The 14,453-nt window shown below is 38.7% G+C and overlaps 1 protein-coding gene across 1 annotated transcript in view; it reads left to right on the top strand.

The window, feature by feature from the left end:
• LOC308128372 (NACHT, LRR and PYD domains-containing protein 3-like) overlaps positions 1 to 14,453 on the top strand; it is a 532,150-nt gene that overhangs the window by 440,254 nt on the left and 77,443 nt on the right. The window lies entirely within an intron of this gene.

Below are 14,453 nucleotides of genomic sequence, written 5' to 3'. Positions count from 1 at the left end.
GTAATCTATTACTTACAGTAATTTAATGCTAATAACCAACCATAAATCCCAACAACCTGAAACAGATGTTAACCAGGTGTGAACGGCCCAGAAAGACCTGATGAGACACACAAGCTGAAGAGGCTCTGACAGAACTCACTCAGAAACCTGAGTCACTTCTCTGTCTGACAAAACAAACTCCTCCACTTCTTATCATCTTCTTATCATTCGTATCATCCTGTCTTACATCAGCTGTTCTTGTGATGATGTCATGGTTCTGAAAGAGTTCTGCTTCTGCTCCTGTATCCATAGCAACTGTGGATGGAGCTTCAAATAGCCACAGTCAACATTACAGTCGTCCTTCATCACTACACAACAAGTTGCCTGATGAGCTCAGTCGCTAGAGCATGAGACTCTTCATCTCAGGGTTGTGGGTTTGAGTCCCACGTTGGGCGGTGCTCTCTTTTCAGGCAGTGGTTCACAGTGATGAATCCTACAGCTGACCACTCACCACTGTGGCTCCCTGAGCATGACCTTTGACCCCATCAGCTCTCTGGTTCCTCACCAACTCCACCAATCCAGATCTCTCTCCGTTATCTGGATTGACAAACATTTTCATTCCTTGATAAGCGTTACTACGAAGCAGGTGATCAACTCAGTAATTCAACCAGGCTGTTCCATCCTGATCAGAGCTCGTTCACATAAAAGGGGCGATGATGAAATAAACAATACTAACTCCTCTCTTTTGTTCTCATGAGAGGCTCTAATACTCTTCTGTAATAACCAGCTGGTCTGAGCTTCTTAAAAAACATCTCCAACAATGTGTTTACAGTCTGTGGCAGACAGAAGAACCAGACAGGAGGTAAAGCTGTGCTTAGCTGAGTGAATTCATTCTATGATGCAACAGTTACCATGGCAACATGGCAAGAGCTCCTTTCTGACATCACAGTGATGTCATCAGTCTCAGTATCTCCTCCATGATGAGCAGAACCAAATAAGAAGTGTTGAAATGTTGAAGTGTTGAAGTGATAGAAAAGCTGCAGTGAGAGTCCTGACAGGAACCAGCAGGAGAGATCACATCACCACAATAAGAGCTTCTCTTCATTGGCTTCCTGTTCAATCTACAATAGAATTTAAAATCCTTCTTTAACCTCTAAAGCTCTTAACAACCAGGCTCCATCCTATCTTAAAGAGCTCTTAGTCCCATATTACCCACAAGAACACTTGGTTCCTCCATTTCAGACACAAGTTGTCCTCAATCAACTTCAACACTTGAACTTTGGTTTAAAATGTGTTTCTTTGATATTTTGAGATTCAGGAATTATGTCACCAATGAGCCTGAAATATATGTTTGGAGGTTTTCAGGAAAACTGGAGCAGCTGGAGAAAACCCAGGAGGGACAAGGAGAACATAAAAACTCCAAGCCGGCCCTGACTTGAAGTGTGGAAATGCTCCAAACCTGCAGCTTTATGATAATCACTGGAGTCCTTTAGCTTCTTCAAAATGTCTGCTCGTTGTTCTAGGAGGATGATTCTTGCTGAGGGTGAGAGAGGTCCTGGGTTCAATTCCTAGACGAGCCCTTTGTCATCAACCATGATCCTTTATGTTAAATTTCAAAAGAGACTTTGACTTTGTGTGTGAGAATCCTCCTCCCAGACCAACCAGCAACATCTTCAAGAAGCAAAAGGACTCAACCAACAGTATCGGGGCTTTATTCACTTTGAGGAGCTTTCAAACAGCAACGCCGACACATTTCATGATGAACTCAAACAGTGGTGCTAAAAGGGGGTTAGTACTATATGTGGTTTATAGTAACTCTGTGCTACAAGGAGCCAAGTCGGTAGATTCTGTATTTAACAGGTTGTCCGACGTGATTAAATGATATGATCAATAACAGAGGCCCTGTTATATACGTGTAAATATGTATATATATGTTGTATACAACTTTATATTGGTTCAGTTATGTGCTTCTAAATAAGTATGTTTCTTCCATAACATATTGGTTTTTTGGTCCGTTCAATAACAACTGGCCCTACAGTTTATCACATCTCACAATGTAGTATTTAATAGTCCACAATCTATTACAATTTATCATTTGAAGTCCATTTACATCAAAATAGAATCATCTCTCTGTTCTGCCTTCTGTCTCTGTTTCCATTATTAATCCCACTAATTATTCAGCTGTGTCATTACAGGCTGTCACTGTCAGTGTCTAATGTTGGATTTTATTTCTTATTTTGATGGTGAGAGTTCATTTTTATTTTTGAAGTTAAAGCCGTTCATTCAGTCTCTTTTTGGCAGCGACCAAATTCAGCTCAGATCCAGATCAGATCCATAATGTGATTTATTAACAAGTGAAACAGGAAATGGTGTGTAAGGTGCAGTACAGCATGGCTCCGCCCCCTCCACAATGTGACAGGGTCTCAGTTATTTGGTGTATAACTAGTCCTGCACTGCTGGAGCACAGATACAAAAAGCTCATCAGGAACAGGTTGCTGGGACTTTTGTTAATGATTCAGATAACCGCTTCCCAAAAAAACCTGCTAAATAATGTCCCATACAAAGCAGATGGGAGAGGTTCTTCATGGAACAGATGAAAGGAGATTAAAGGAGATTAAAGGAGATAAAAGGAGATTAAAGGGGATCAGCATCTATTGCCATGGAGATGCTGAGAACAAAGGAGAGGCAGGCCCACTCCATCATACTACCTCAGTGCAAGATGGCGCCAGGGTGTAACGGCTGCCGTCTGCATGTTCTGACACTTCTTCTGAATCTGTTGTTTATCACTGCATTGTTTGGATATTTGTGCCAAAATGTCACTGCGTTACTGGTTTATGACCGTCAGGCACTGATGGACCTAAAACCACCGCATGAGGTGTGTCTAAACCTCAACTTTAATGGATCGCCAGCAAACAAAGCTCATCTTCTGAGGGACCTCTTTATGTCCCGTCAGCTGGATTTGGTGGGCCTCTCGGAGACCTGGCAGCAGGTGTGTGTGTGTGTGTGTGTGTGTGTGTGTGTGTGTGTGTGTGTGTGTGTGTGTGTGTGTGTGTGTGTGTGTGTGTGTGTGTGTGTGTGTGTGTGTGTGGCACCGATCCTCTATGTTGTTATAGAAGCGTCCTTCTCTTGACCTGGAGGAGAGGTTAGCAGCACGTCACCCCGTGTGTTTTCATGTGTGCATCAGTCAATGCTAACGTGTTAACTAGGTGTGGTCAGGCTGGTTGGGGGGTGTTGCAGTCGAGTTGGGAACGGGATCGTGGGGTTCCGGATCCTTCCTGCAGTGCGATGTGTGAACCCACGTTGTCCTTTCAGCGACCTTCACGGTGGTGTGAGTGGTCAGCTGGATCTGGAATGGAACCAGCCACCTCTGGTCAGACCACCTCTTCCGTCTTGAGTTGTGAATAACCTGGTATTCACTTTTCCTGCACTGTGCAGCCTTCCTGAGCCAATGGACGGAGATCCGACACCGTCCCTTCTACACAAGAGGATCTTTCACACTAAAGAGAACTCCCTCACCCAGCTGGTCCTGGATCTGTCTCTGTTTGCTCACTATTGTTGGGACTCCGTCACCCTCTCACCCCCAGAGGGAACCGGCCTCCTGCAACAATCCAGTTGGAGGATTTCTTTTTAGGAAAGACCAGACTGGCCCCTCCCCCGTGCACCTTTCAGTTCCCATGCTGGTGGCCAGAGGGGCGCCGGGACCCGACTCCAAGGACCAAGGTGTGAGGAGAATTTTCCTTGTAAAAAACCTCCGAGAGACAGAAACACAGGAATCAGACTGAGAGCCATCGGACAAAGTTTAAGAGACGGCAAAACTACACATCATTCTATGGGACAAAACAAGATTTCTCCAACACTCATGCTTTGGCTCACAAAGAATGGATGAAAATAAAGTAAAATAATAAGGTGAGCAAGCGTTTCTTCATTGCAGGAGCAGTAGAGCAGGACAAACATCAGTAGAATGTAAAAAACCTCCATCAGAGCTGTGAGGACGAAGACCCTGTCAGGAGTGTTGTTCTCATTCTGTACGACAGGAAATGACCTCACTCCTCCAGAAAGCATCCGACCAACCGTGGGGAGAAGTGGAGCACTAACTCTGCAGCAGGTTAAAATAAAACTAAACATAGAAACAACAAAAACACACAAGACAGACCAACATAAAGACAAACTCACAGAATGCTGACAGCTGCATCGTCGCCACACCAGGTTAGACTAAATGAATGTTCTTAGTGATGACTCAGCAGAAATCCCTCCATTTGGAGTTTGAGCGTATTAACATGGTGCTGGTCTGGTTCTACTGCATCTGGTGATCCATTACCGGCTTTAGTTCAGCTCTTTGATACAAATTGTGATGAGACCCAAAGGATCTCTTTTTTGAGACTTTATTCCTAATTACCAAGTATTAATTAAAACCTCTTCTGTCTCTTCTTTTATTTGACTAAACCCACTGATTTAGAGTGATAACTCTATTTTTATTTAATTTGATCCATTATCAAGAACAATATTAGAAATCTATTGATGATCTGAACCTTCCCTCCTGTTGAGACATGAGATCACCCGTGGCTCACTAAAGCAAATGTCATTAACTAGTTCTAAGTTAGTGATTGTTCCTTGTTGAACTTCTATATAGATTATGTCTGATAATCAGGATTTTGTTTCAGCAGAGGTAATCTATTACCTACAAAAGTATTGAGAATCACCTCATTAGTAGTGGAATTCAATAAAAACTGTTGGTAAGGTTATAGTAAGACCTCGGAATGGTGACAGTTGTCGAAAATAAACACGTTGCTAGATTTTGATATAAAATATTGGTAAGGTTATAGTAAGACCTCGGAATGGTGACAGTTGTCGAAAATAAACACGTTGCTAGATTTTGATATAAAATGTTGGTAAGGCTATAGTAAGACCTCCAAATGGTGACAGTTGTCGAAAATAAACACGTTGCTAGATTTTTATCTAAAATGTTGGTAAGGTTATAGTAAGACCTCGGAATGGTGACAGTTGTCGAAAATAAAGACGCTGTTGGAATTCAATAAAAACTGAAGGCAAGGCTATAGTAAGACCTCGGAATGGTGACAGTTGTCGAAAATAAAGACGTTGCTAGATTTTTATATAAAATGTTGGGAAGGCTATAGTAAGACCTCGGAATGGTGACAGTTGTCGAAAATAAAGACGCTGGTGGAATTCAATAAAAACTGAAGGCAAGGCTATAGTAAGACCTCGGAATGGTGACAGTTGTCGAAAATAAAGACGCTGTTGGAATTCAATAAAAACTGAAGGCAAGGCTATAGTAAGACCTCGGAATGGTGACAGTTGTTGAAAATAAAGACGCTGGTGGAATTCAATAAAAACTGATGGCAAGGCTATAGTAAGACCTCGGAATGGTGACAGTTGTCGAAAATAAAGACGTTGCTAGATTTTTATATAAAATGTTAGGAAGGCTATAGTAAGACCTTGGAATGGTGACAGTTGTCGAAAATAAACACGTTTCTAGATTTTGATATAAAATGTTGGTAAGGCTATAGTAAGACCTCGGAATGGTGACAGTTGTCGAAAATAAAGACGCTGGTGGAATTCAATAAAAACTGAAGGCAAGGCTATAGTAAGACCTCGGAATGGTGACAGTTGTCGAAAATAAAGACGCTGTTGGAATTCAATAAAAACTGAAGGCAAGGCTATAGTAAGACCTCGGAATGGTGACAGTTGTTGAAAATAAAGACGCTGGTGGAATTCAATAAAAACTGATGGCAAGGCTATAGTAAGACCTCGGAATGGTGACAATTGTCGAAAATAAACACGTTGCTAGATTTTGATATAAAATGTTGGCAAGGCTATAGTAAGACCTCGGAATGGTGACAATTGTCGAAAATAAACACGTTGCTAGATTTTGATATAAAAGTTGACCTCGGAATGGTGACAGTTGTCGAAAATAAACACGTTGCTAGATTTTGATATAAAAGTTGACCTCGGAATGGTGACAGTTGTCGAAAATAAAGACGCTGTTGGATTTCAATAAAAACTGAAGGCAAGGCTATAGTAAGACCTCGGAATGGTGACAATTGTCGAAAATAAACACGTTGCTAGATTTTGATATAAAATGTTGGCAAGGCTATAGTAAGACCTCGGAATGGTGACAGTTGTCGAAAATAAAGACGCTGGTGGAATTCAATAAAAACTGATGGCAAGGCTATAGTAAGACCTCGGAATGGTGACAATTGTCGAAAATAAACACGTTGCTAGATTTTGATATAAAATGTTGGTACGGTTATAGTAAGACCTCGGAATGGTGACAATTGTCGAAAATAAAGACGTTGTTGGAATTCAATAAAAACTGAAGGCAAGGCTATAGTAAGACCTCGGAATGGTGACAGTTGTCGAAAATAAACACATTGCTAGATTTTGATATAAAATGTTGGTAAGTTTATAGTAAGACCTCGGAATGGTGACAATTGTCGAAAATAAAGACGCTGTTGGAATTCAATAAAAACTGAAGGCAAGGCTATAGTAAGACCTCGGAATGGTGACAATTGTCGAAAATAAAGACGCTGTTGGAATTCAATAAAAACTGAAGGCAAGGCTATAGTAAGACCTCGGAATGGTGACAGTTGTCGAAAAAAAAACCACGTTGCTAGATTTTGATATAAAATGTTGGAACGGCTATAGTAAGACCTCGGAATGGTGACAATTGTCGAAAATAAAGACGCTGTTGGAATTCAATAAAAACTGAAGGCAAGGCTATAGTAAGACCTCGGAATGGTGACAGTTGTCGAAAATAAAGACGTTGCTAGATTTTTATATAAAATGTTGGGAAGGCTATAGTAAGACCTCGGAATGGTGACAGTTGTCGAAAATAAACACGTTTCTAGATTTTGATATAAAATGTTGGTAAGGCTATAGTAAGACCTCGGAATGGTGACAATTGTCGAAAATAAACACGTTGCTAGATTTTGATATAAAATGTTGGCAAGGCTATAGTAAGACCTCGGAATGGTGACAATTGTCGAAAATAAAGACGCTGGTTGAATTCAATAAAAACTGATGGCAAGGCTATAGTAAGACCTCGGAATGGTGACAATTGTCGAAAATAAACACGTTGCTAGATTTTGATATAAAATGTTGGCAAGGCTATAGTAAGACCTCGGAATGGTGACAATTGTCGAAAATAAAGACGCTGGTTGAATTCAATAAAAACTGATGGCAAGGCTATAGTAAGACCTCGGAATGGTGACAATTGTCGAAAATAAACACGTTGCTAGATTTTGATATAAAATGTTGGCAAGGCTATAGTAAGACCTCGGAATGGTGACAGTTGTCGAAAATAAAGACGCTGTTGGATTTCAATAAAAACTGAAGGCAAGGCTATAGTAAGACCTCGGAATGGTGACAATTGTCGAAAATAAACACGTTGCTAGATTTTGATATAAAATGTTGGCAAGGCTATAGTAAGACCTCGGAATGGTGACAATTGTCGAAAATAAACACGTTGCTAGATTTTGATATAAAATGTTGGCAAGGCTATATTAAGACCTCGTAATGGTGACAGTTGTCGAAAATAAAGACGCTTGTTGAATTCAATAAAAACTGAAGGCAAGGCTATAGTAAGACCTCGGAATGGTGACAGTTGTCGAAAATAAAGACGCTGGTGGAATTCAATAAAAACTGAAGGCAAGGCTATAGTAAGACCTCCAAATGGTGACAGTTGTCGAAAATAAACACGTTGCTAGATTTTGATATAAAATGTTGGTAAGGCTATAGTAAGACCTCGGAATGGTGACAGTTGTCGAAAATAAAGACGCTGGTGGAATTTAATAAAAACTGAAGGCAAGGTTATAGTAAGACCTCGGAATGGTGACAATTGTCGAAAATAAACACGTTGCTAGATTTTGATATAAAATGTTAGCAAGGCTATAGTAAGACCTCCAAATGGTGAAAATTGTCGAAAATAAACACGTTGCTAGATTTTTATATAAAATGTTGGTAAGGCTATAGTAAGACCTCGGAATGGTGACAGTTGTCGAAAATAAACACGTTGCTAGATTTTGATATAAAATATTGATACTGTTATAGTAAGACCTCGGAAAGGTGACAGTTGTCGAAAATAAACACGTTTCTAGATTTTGATATAAAATGTTGGGAAGGCTATAGTAAGACCTCGGAATGGTGACAGTTGTCGAAAATAAAGACACTGGTGGAATTCAATAAAAACTGATGGCAAGGCTATAGTAAGACCTCGGAATGGTGACAGTTGTCGAAAATAAAGACGCTGGTTGAATTCAATAAAAACTGAAGGCAAGGCTATAGTAAGACCTCGGAATGGTGACAGTTGTCGAAAATAAAGACGCTGGTGGAATTCAATAAAAACTGAAGGCAAGGCTACAGTAAGACCTCGGAATGGTGACAATTGTCGAAAATAAACACGTTGCTAGATTTTGATATAAAATGTTGGTAAGGCTATAGTAAGACCTCGGAATGGTGACAGTTGTCGAAAATAAAGACACTGGTGGAATTCAATAAAAACTGATGGCAAGGCTATAGTAAGACCTCGGAATGGTGACAGTTGTCGAAAATAAAGACGCTGGTTGAATTCAATAAAAACTGAAGGCAAGGCTATAGTAAGACCTCGGAATGGTGACAGTTGTCGAAAATAAAGACGCTGGTGGAATTCAATAAAAACTGAAGGCAAGGCTATAGTAAGACCTCGGAATGGTGACAGTTGTCGAAAATAAACACGTTGCTAGATTTTGATGTATAATGTTGGTACGGTTATAGTAAGACCTCGGAATGGTGACAGTTGTCGAAAATAAACACGTTGCTAGATTTTGATATAAAATGTTGGTAAGGCTATAGTAAGACCTTGGAATGGTGACAGTTGTCGAAAATAAAGACGCTGGTGGAATTCAATAAAAACTGATGGCAAGGCTATAGTAAGACCTCGGAATGGTGACAATTGTCGAAAATAAACACGTTGCTAGATTTTGATATAAAATATTGATACTGTTATAGTAAGACCTCGGAAAGGTGACAGTTGTCGAAAATAAACACGTTTCTAGATTTTGATATAAAATGTTTGTACGGTTATAATAAGACCTCGGAATGGTGACAGTTGTCGAAAATAAACACGTTGCTAGATTTTGATATAAAATATTGATACTGTTATAATAAGACCTCGGAATGGTGACAGTTGTCGAAAATAAACAAGTTTCTAGATTTTGATATAAAATGTTGGTACGGTTATAGTAAGACCTCGGAATGGTGACAGTTGTCGAAAATAAACACGTTGCTAGATTTTGATATAAAATATTGGTAAGGTTCTAGTAAGACCTCGGAATGGTGACAATTGTCGAAAATAAAGACGTTGGTAGATTTTGATGTAAAATGTTGGTAAGGATATAGTAAGACCTCCAAATGGTGACAATTGTCGAAAATAAACACGTTGCTAGATTTTGATATAAAAGTTGACCTCGGATTGGTGACAGTTGTCGAAAATAAAGACGTTGGTGGAATTCAATAAAAACTGAAGTCAAGGCTATAGTAAGACCTCGGAATGGTGACAGTTGTCGAAAATAAAGACGCTGGTGGAATTCAATAAAAACTGATGGCAAGGCTATAGTAAGACTTCGGAATGGTGACAGTTATCGAAAATAAATACGCTGGTGGAATTCAATAAAAACTGAAGGCAAGGCTATAGTAAGACCTCGGAATGGTGACAGTTATCGAAAATAAAAACGCTGGTGGAATTCAATAAAAACTGAAGGCAAGGCTATAGTAAGACCTCGGAATGGTGACAATTGTCGAAAATAAACACGTTGCTAGATTTTGATATAGAATGTTAGCAAGGCTATAGTAAGACCTCCAAATGGTGACAATTGTCGAAAATAAAGACGCTGGTGGAATTCAATAAAAACTGAAGGCAAGGCTATAGTAAGACCTCGGAATGGTGACAATTGTCGAAAATAAACACGTTGCTAGATTTTGATATAGAATGTTAGCAAGGCTATAGTAAGACCTCCAAATGGTGACAATTGTCGAAAATAAACACGTTGCTAGATTTTTATATAAAATGTTGGCAAGGCTATAGTAAGACCTCGGAATGGTGACAATTGTCGAAAATAAACACGTTTCTAGATTTTGATATAAAATGTTGGTACGGTTATAGTAAGACCTTGGAATGGTGACAGTTGTCGAAAATAAACACGTTGCTAGATTTTGATATAAAATGTTGGTAAGGCTATAGTAAGACCTTGGAATGGTGACAGTTGTCGAAAATAAAGACGCTGGTGGAATTCAATAAAAACTGAAGGCAAGGCTATAGTAAGACCTCGGAATGGTGACGGTTGTCGAAAATAAACACGTTGCTAGATTTTGATATAAAATATTGATACTGTTATAGTAAGACCTCGGAAAGGTGACAGTTGTCGAAAATAAACACGTTTCTAGATTTTGATATAAAATGTTGGTACGATTATAGTAAGACCTCGGAATGGTGACAGTTGTCGAAAATAAACACGTTGCTAGATTTTGATATAAAATATTGATACTGTTATAGTAAGACCTCGAAATGGTGACAGTTGTCGAAAATAAACACGTTTCTAGATTTTGATATAAAATGTTGGTACGGTTATAGTAAGACCTCGGAATGGTGACAGTTTTCGAAAATAAAGACGTTGGTAGATTTTGATGTAAAATGTTGGTAAGGATATAGTAAGACCTCCAAATGGTGACAATTGTCGAAAATAAACACGTTGCTAGATTTTGATATAAAAGTTGACCTCGGATTGGTGACAGTTGTCGAAAATAAAGACGTTGGTGGAATTCAATAAAAACTGAAGTCAAGGCTATAGTAAGACCTCGGAATGGTGACAATTGTCGAAAATAAACACGTTGCTAGATTTTGATATAAAATGTTGGCAAGGCTATAGTAAGACCTCGGAATGGTGACAATTGTCGAAAATAAACACGTTGCTAGATTTTGATATAAAATGTTGGTACGGTTATAGTAAGACCTCGGAATGGTGACAGTTGTCGAAAATAAACACGTTGCTAGATTTTGATACAAAATATTGGTAAGGTTCTAGTAAGACCTCGGAATGGTGACAATTGTCGAAAATGAAGACGTTGGTAGATTTTGATGTAAAATGTTGGTAAGGATATAGTAAGACCTCGGAATGGTGACAATTGTCGAAAATAAACACGTTGCTAGATTTTGATATAAAAGTTGACCTCGGATTGGTGACAGTTGTCGAAAATAAAGACGTTGGTGGAATTCAATAAAAACTGAAGTCAAGGCTATAGTAAGACCTCGGAATGGTGACAGTTGTCGAAAATAAAGACGCTGGTGGAATTCAATAAAAACTGATGGCAAGGCTATAGTAAGACTTCGGAATGGTGACAGTTATCGAAAATAAATACGCTGGTGGAATTCAATAAAAACTGAAGGCAAGGCTATAGTAAGACCTCGGAATGGTGACTGTTGTCGAAAATAAACACGTTTCTAGATTTTGATATAAAATGTTGGTAAGGCTATAGTAAGACCTCGGAATGGTGACAGTTGTCGAAAATAAAGACGCTGGTGGAATTCAATAAAAACTGATGGCAAGGCTATAGTAAGACCTCGGAATGGTGACAATTGTCGAAAATAAACACGTTGCTAGATTTTGATATAAAATGTTGGCAAGGCTATAGTAAGACCTCGGAATGGTGACAATTGTCGAAAATAAACACGTTGCTAGATTTTGATATAAAAGTTGACCTCGGAATGGTGACAGTTGTCGAAAATAAAGACGCTGTTGGATTTCAATAAAAACTGAAGGCAAGGCTATAGTAAGACCTCGGAATGGTGACAATTGTCGAAAATAAACACGTTGCTAGATTTTGATATAAAATGTTGGCAAGGCTATAGTAAGACCTCGGAATGGTGACAGTTGTCGAAAATAAAGACGCTGGTTGAATTCAATAAAAACTGAAGGCAAGGCTATAGTAAGACCTCGGAATGGTGACAGTTGTCGAAAATAAAGACGCTGGTGGAATTCAATAAAAACTGAAGGGAAGGCTATAGTAAGACCTCGGAATGGTGACAGTTGTCGAAAATAAACACGTTTCTAGATTTTGATATAAAATGTTGGTACGGTTATAGTAAGACCTCCAAATGGTGACAGTTGTCGAAAATAAACACGTTGCTAGATTTTGATATAAAATGTTGGTAAGGCTATAGTAAGACCTCGGAATGGTGACAGTTGTTGAAAATAAAGACGCTGGTGGAATTCAATAAAAACTGATGGCAAGGCTATAGTAAGACCTCGGAATGGTGACAATTGTCGAAAATAAACACGTTGCTAGATTTTGATATAAAATGTTGGTACGGTTATAGTAAGACCTCGGAATGGTGACAATTGTCGAAAATAAAGACGTTGTTGGAATTCAATAAAAACTGAAGGCAAGGCTATAGTAAGACCTCGGAATGGTGACAGTTGTCGAAAATAAACACGTTGCTAGATTTTTATATAAAATGTTGGTAAGGCTATAGTAAGACCTCGGAATGGTGACAGTTGTCGAAAATAAAGACGCTGGTGGAATTTAATAAAAACTGAAGGCAAGGTTATAGTAAGACCTCGGAATGGTGACAATTGTCGAAAATAAACACGTTGCTAGATTTTGATATAAAATGTTAGCAAGGCTATAGTAAGACCTCCAAATGGTGAAAATTGTCGAAAATAAACACGTTGCTAGATTTTTATATAAAATGTTGGTAAGGCTATAGTAAGACCTCGGAATGGTGACAGTTGTCGAAAATAAACACGTTGCTAGATTTTGATATAAAATATTGATACTGTTATAGTAAGACCTCGGAATGGTGACAATTGTCGAAAATAAACACGTTGCTAGATTTTGATATAAAATGTTGGTAAGGCTATAGTAAGACCTCGGAATGGTGACAGTTGTCGAAAATAAAGACACTGGTGGAATTCAATAAAAACTGATGGCAAGGCTATAGTAAGACCTCGGAATGGTGACAGTTGTCGAAAATAAAGACGCTGGTTGAATTCAATAAAAACTGAAGGCAAGGCCTATAGTAAGACCTCGGAATGGTGACAGTTGTCGAAAATAAAGACGCTGGTGGAATTCAATAAAAACTGAAGGCAAGGCTACAGTAAGACCTCGGAATGGTGACAATTGTCGAAAATAAACACGTTGCTAGATTTTGATATAAAATGTTGGTAAGGCTATAGTAAGACCTCGGAATGGTGACAGTTGTCGAAAATAAAGACACTGGTGGAATTCAATAAAAACTGATGGCAAGGCTATAGTAAGACCTCGGAATGGTGACAGTTGTCGAAAATAAAGACGCTGGTTGAATTCAATAAAAACTGAAGGCAAGGCTATAGTAAGACCTCGGAATGGTGACAGTTGTCGAAAATAAAGACGCTGGTGGAATTCAATAAAAACTGAAGGCAAGGCTATAGTAAGACCTCGGAATGGTGACAGTTGTCGAAAATAAACACGTTGCTAGATTTTGATGTATAATGTTGGTACGGTTATAGTAAGACCTCGGAATGGTGACAGTTGTCGAAAATAAACACGTTGCTAGATTTTGATATAAAATGTTGGTAAGGCTATAGTAAGACCTCGGAAAGGTGACAGTTTTCGAAAATAAACACGTTTCTAGATTTTGATATAAAATGTTTGTACGGTTATAATAAGACCTCGGAATGGTGACAGTTGTCGAAAATAAACACGTTGCTAGATTTTGATATAAAATATTGATACTGTTATAATAAGACCTCGGAATGGTGACAGTTGTCGAAAATAAACAAGTTTCTAGATTTTGATATAAAATGTTGGTACGGTTATAGTAAGACCTCGGAATGGTGACAGTTGTCGAAAATAAACACGTTGCTAGATTTTGATATAAAATATTGGTAAGGTTCTAGTAAGACCTCGGAATGGTGACAATTGTCGAAAATAAAGACGTTGGTAGATTTTGATGTAAAATGTTGGTAAGGATATAGTAAGACCTCCAAATGGTGACAATTGTCGAAAATAAACACGTTGCTAGATTTTGATATAAAAGTTGACCTCGGATTGGTGACAGTTGTCGAAAATAAAGACGTTGGTGGAATTCAATAAAAACTGAAGTCAAGGCTATAGTAAGACCTCGGAATGGTGACAGTTGTCGAAAATAAAAACGCTGGTGGAATTCAATAAAAACTGATGGCAAGGCTATAGTAAGACTTCGGAATGGTGACAGTTATCGAAAATAAATACGCTGGTGGAATTCAATAAAAACTGAAGGCAAGGCTATAGTAAGACCTCGGAATGGTGACAATTGTCGAAAATAAACACGTTGCTAGATTTTGATATAGAATGTTAGCAAGGCTATAGTAAGACCTCCAAATGGTGACAATTGTCGAAAATAAAGACGCTGGTGGAATTCAATAAAAACTGAAGGCAAGGCTATAGTAAGACCTCGGAATGGT

Source organism: Lipophrys pholis, assembly GCF_963383615.2.
Source record: "Lipophrys pholis genome assembly, contig: SCAFFOLD_24, whole genome shotgun sequence".
NCBI classification, from domain to species: domain Eukaryota; kingdom Metazoa; phylum Chordata; class Actinopteri; order Blenniiformes; family Blenniidae; genus Lipophrys; species Lipophrys pholis.
The sequence above is the reverse complement of the archived record's forward strand: the minus strand, read 5'-3'. Positions and strand labels throughout refer to the sequence as shown.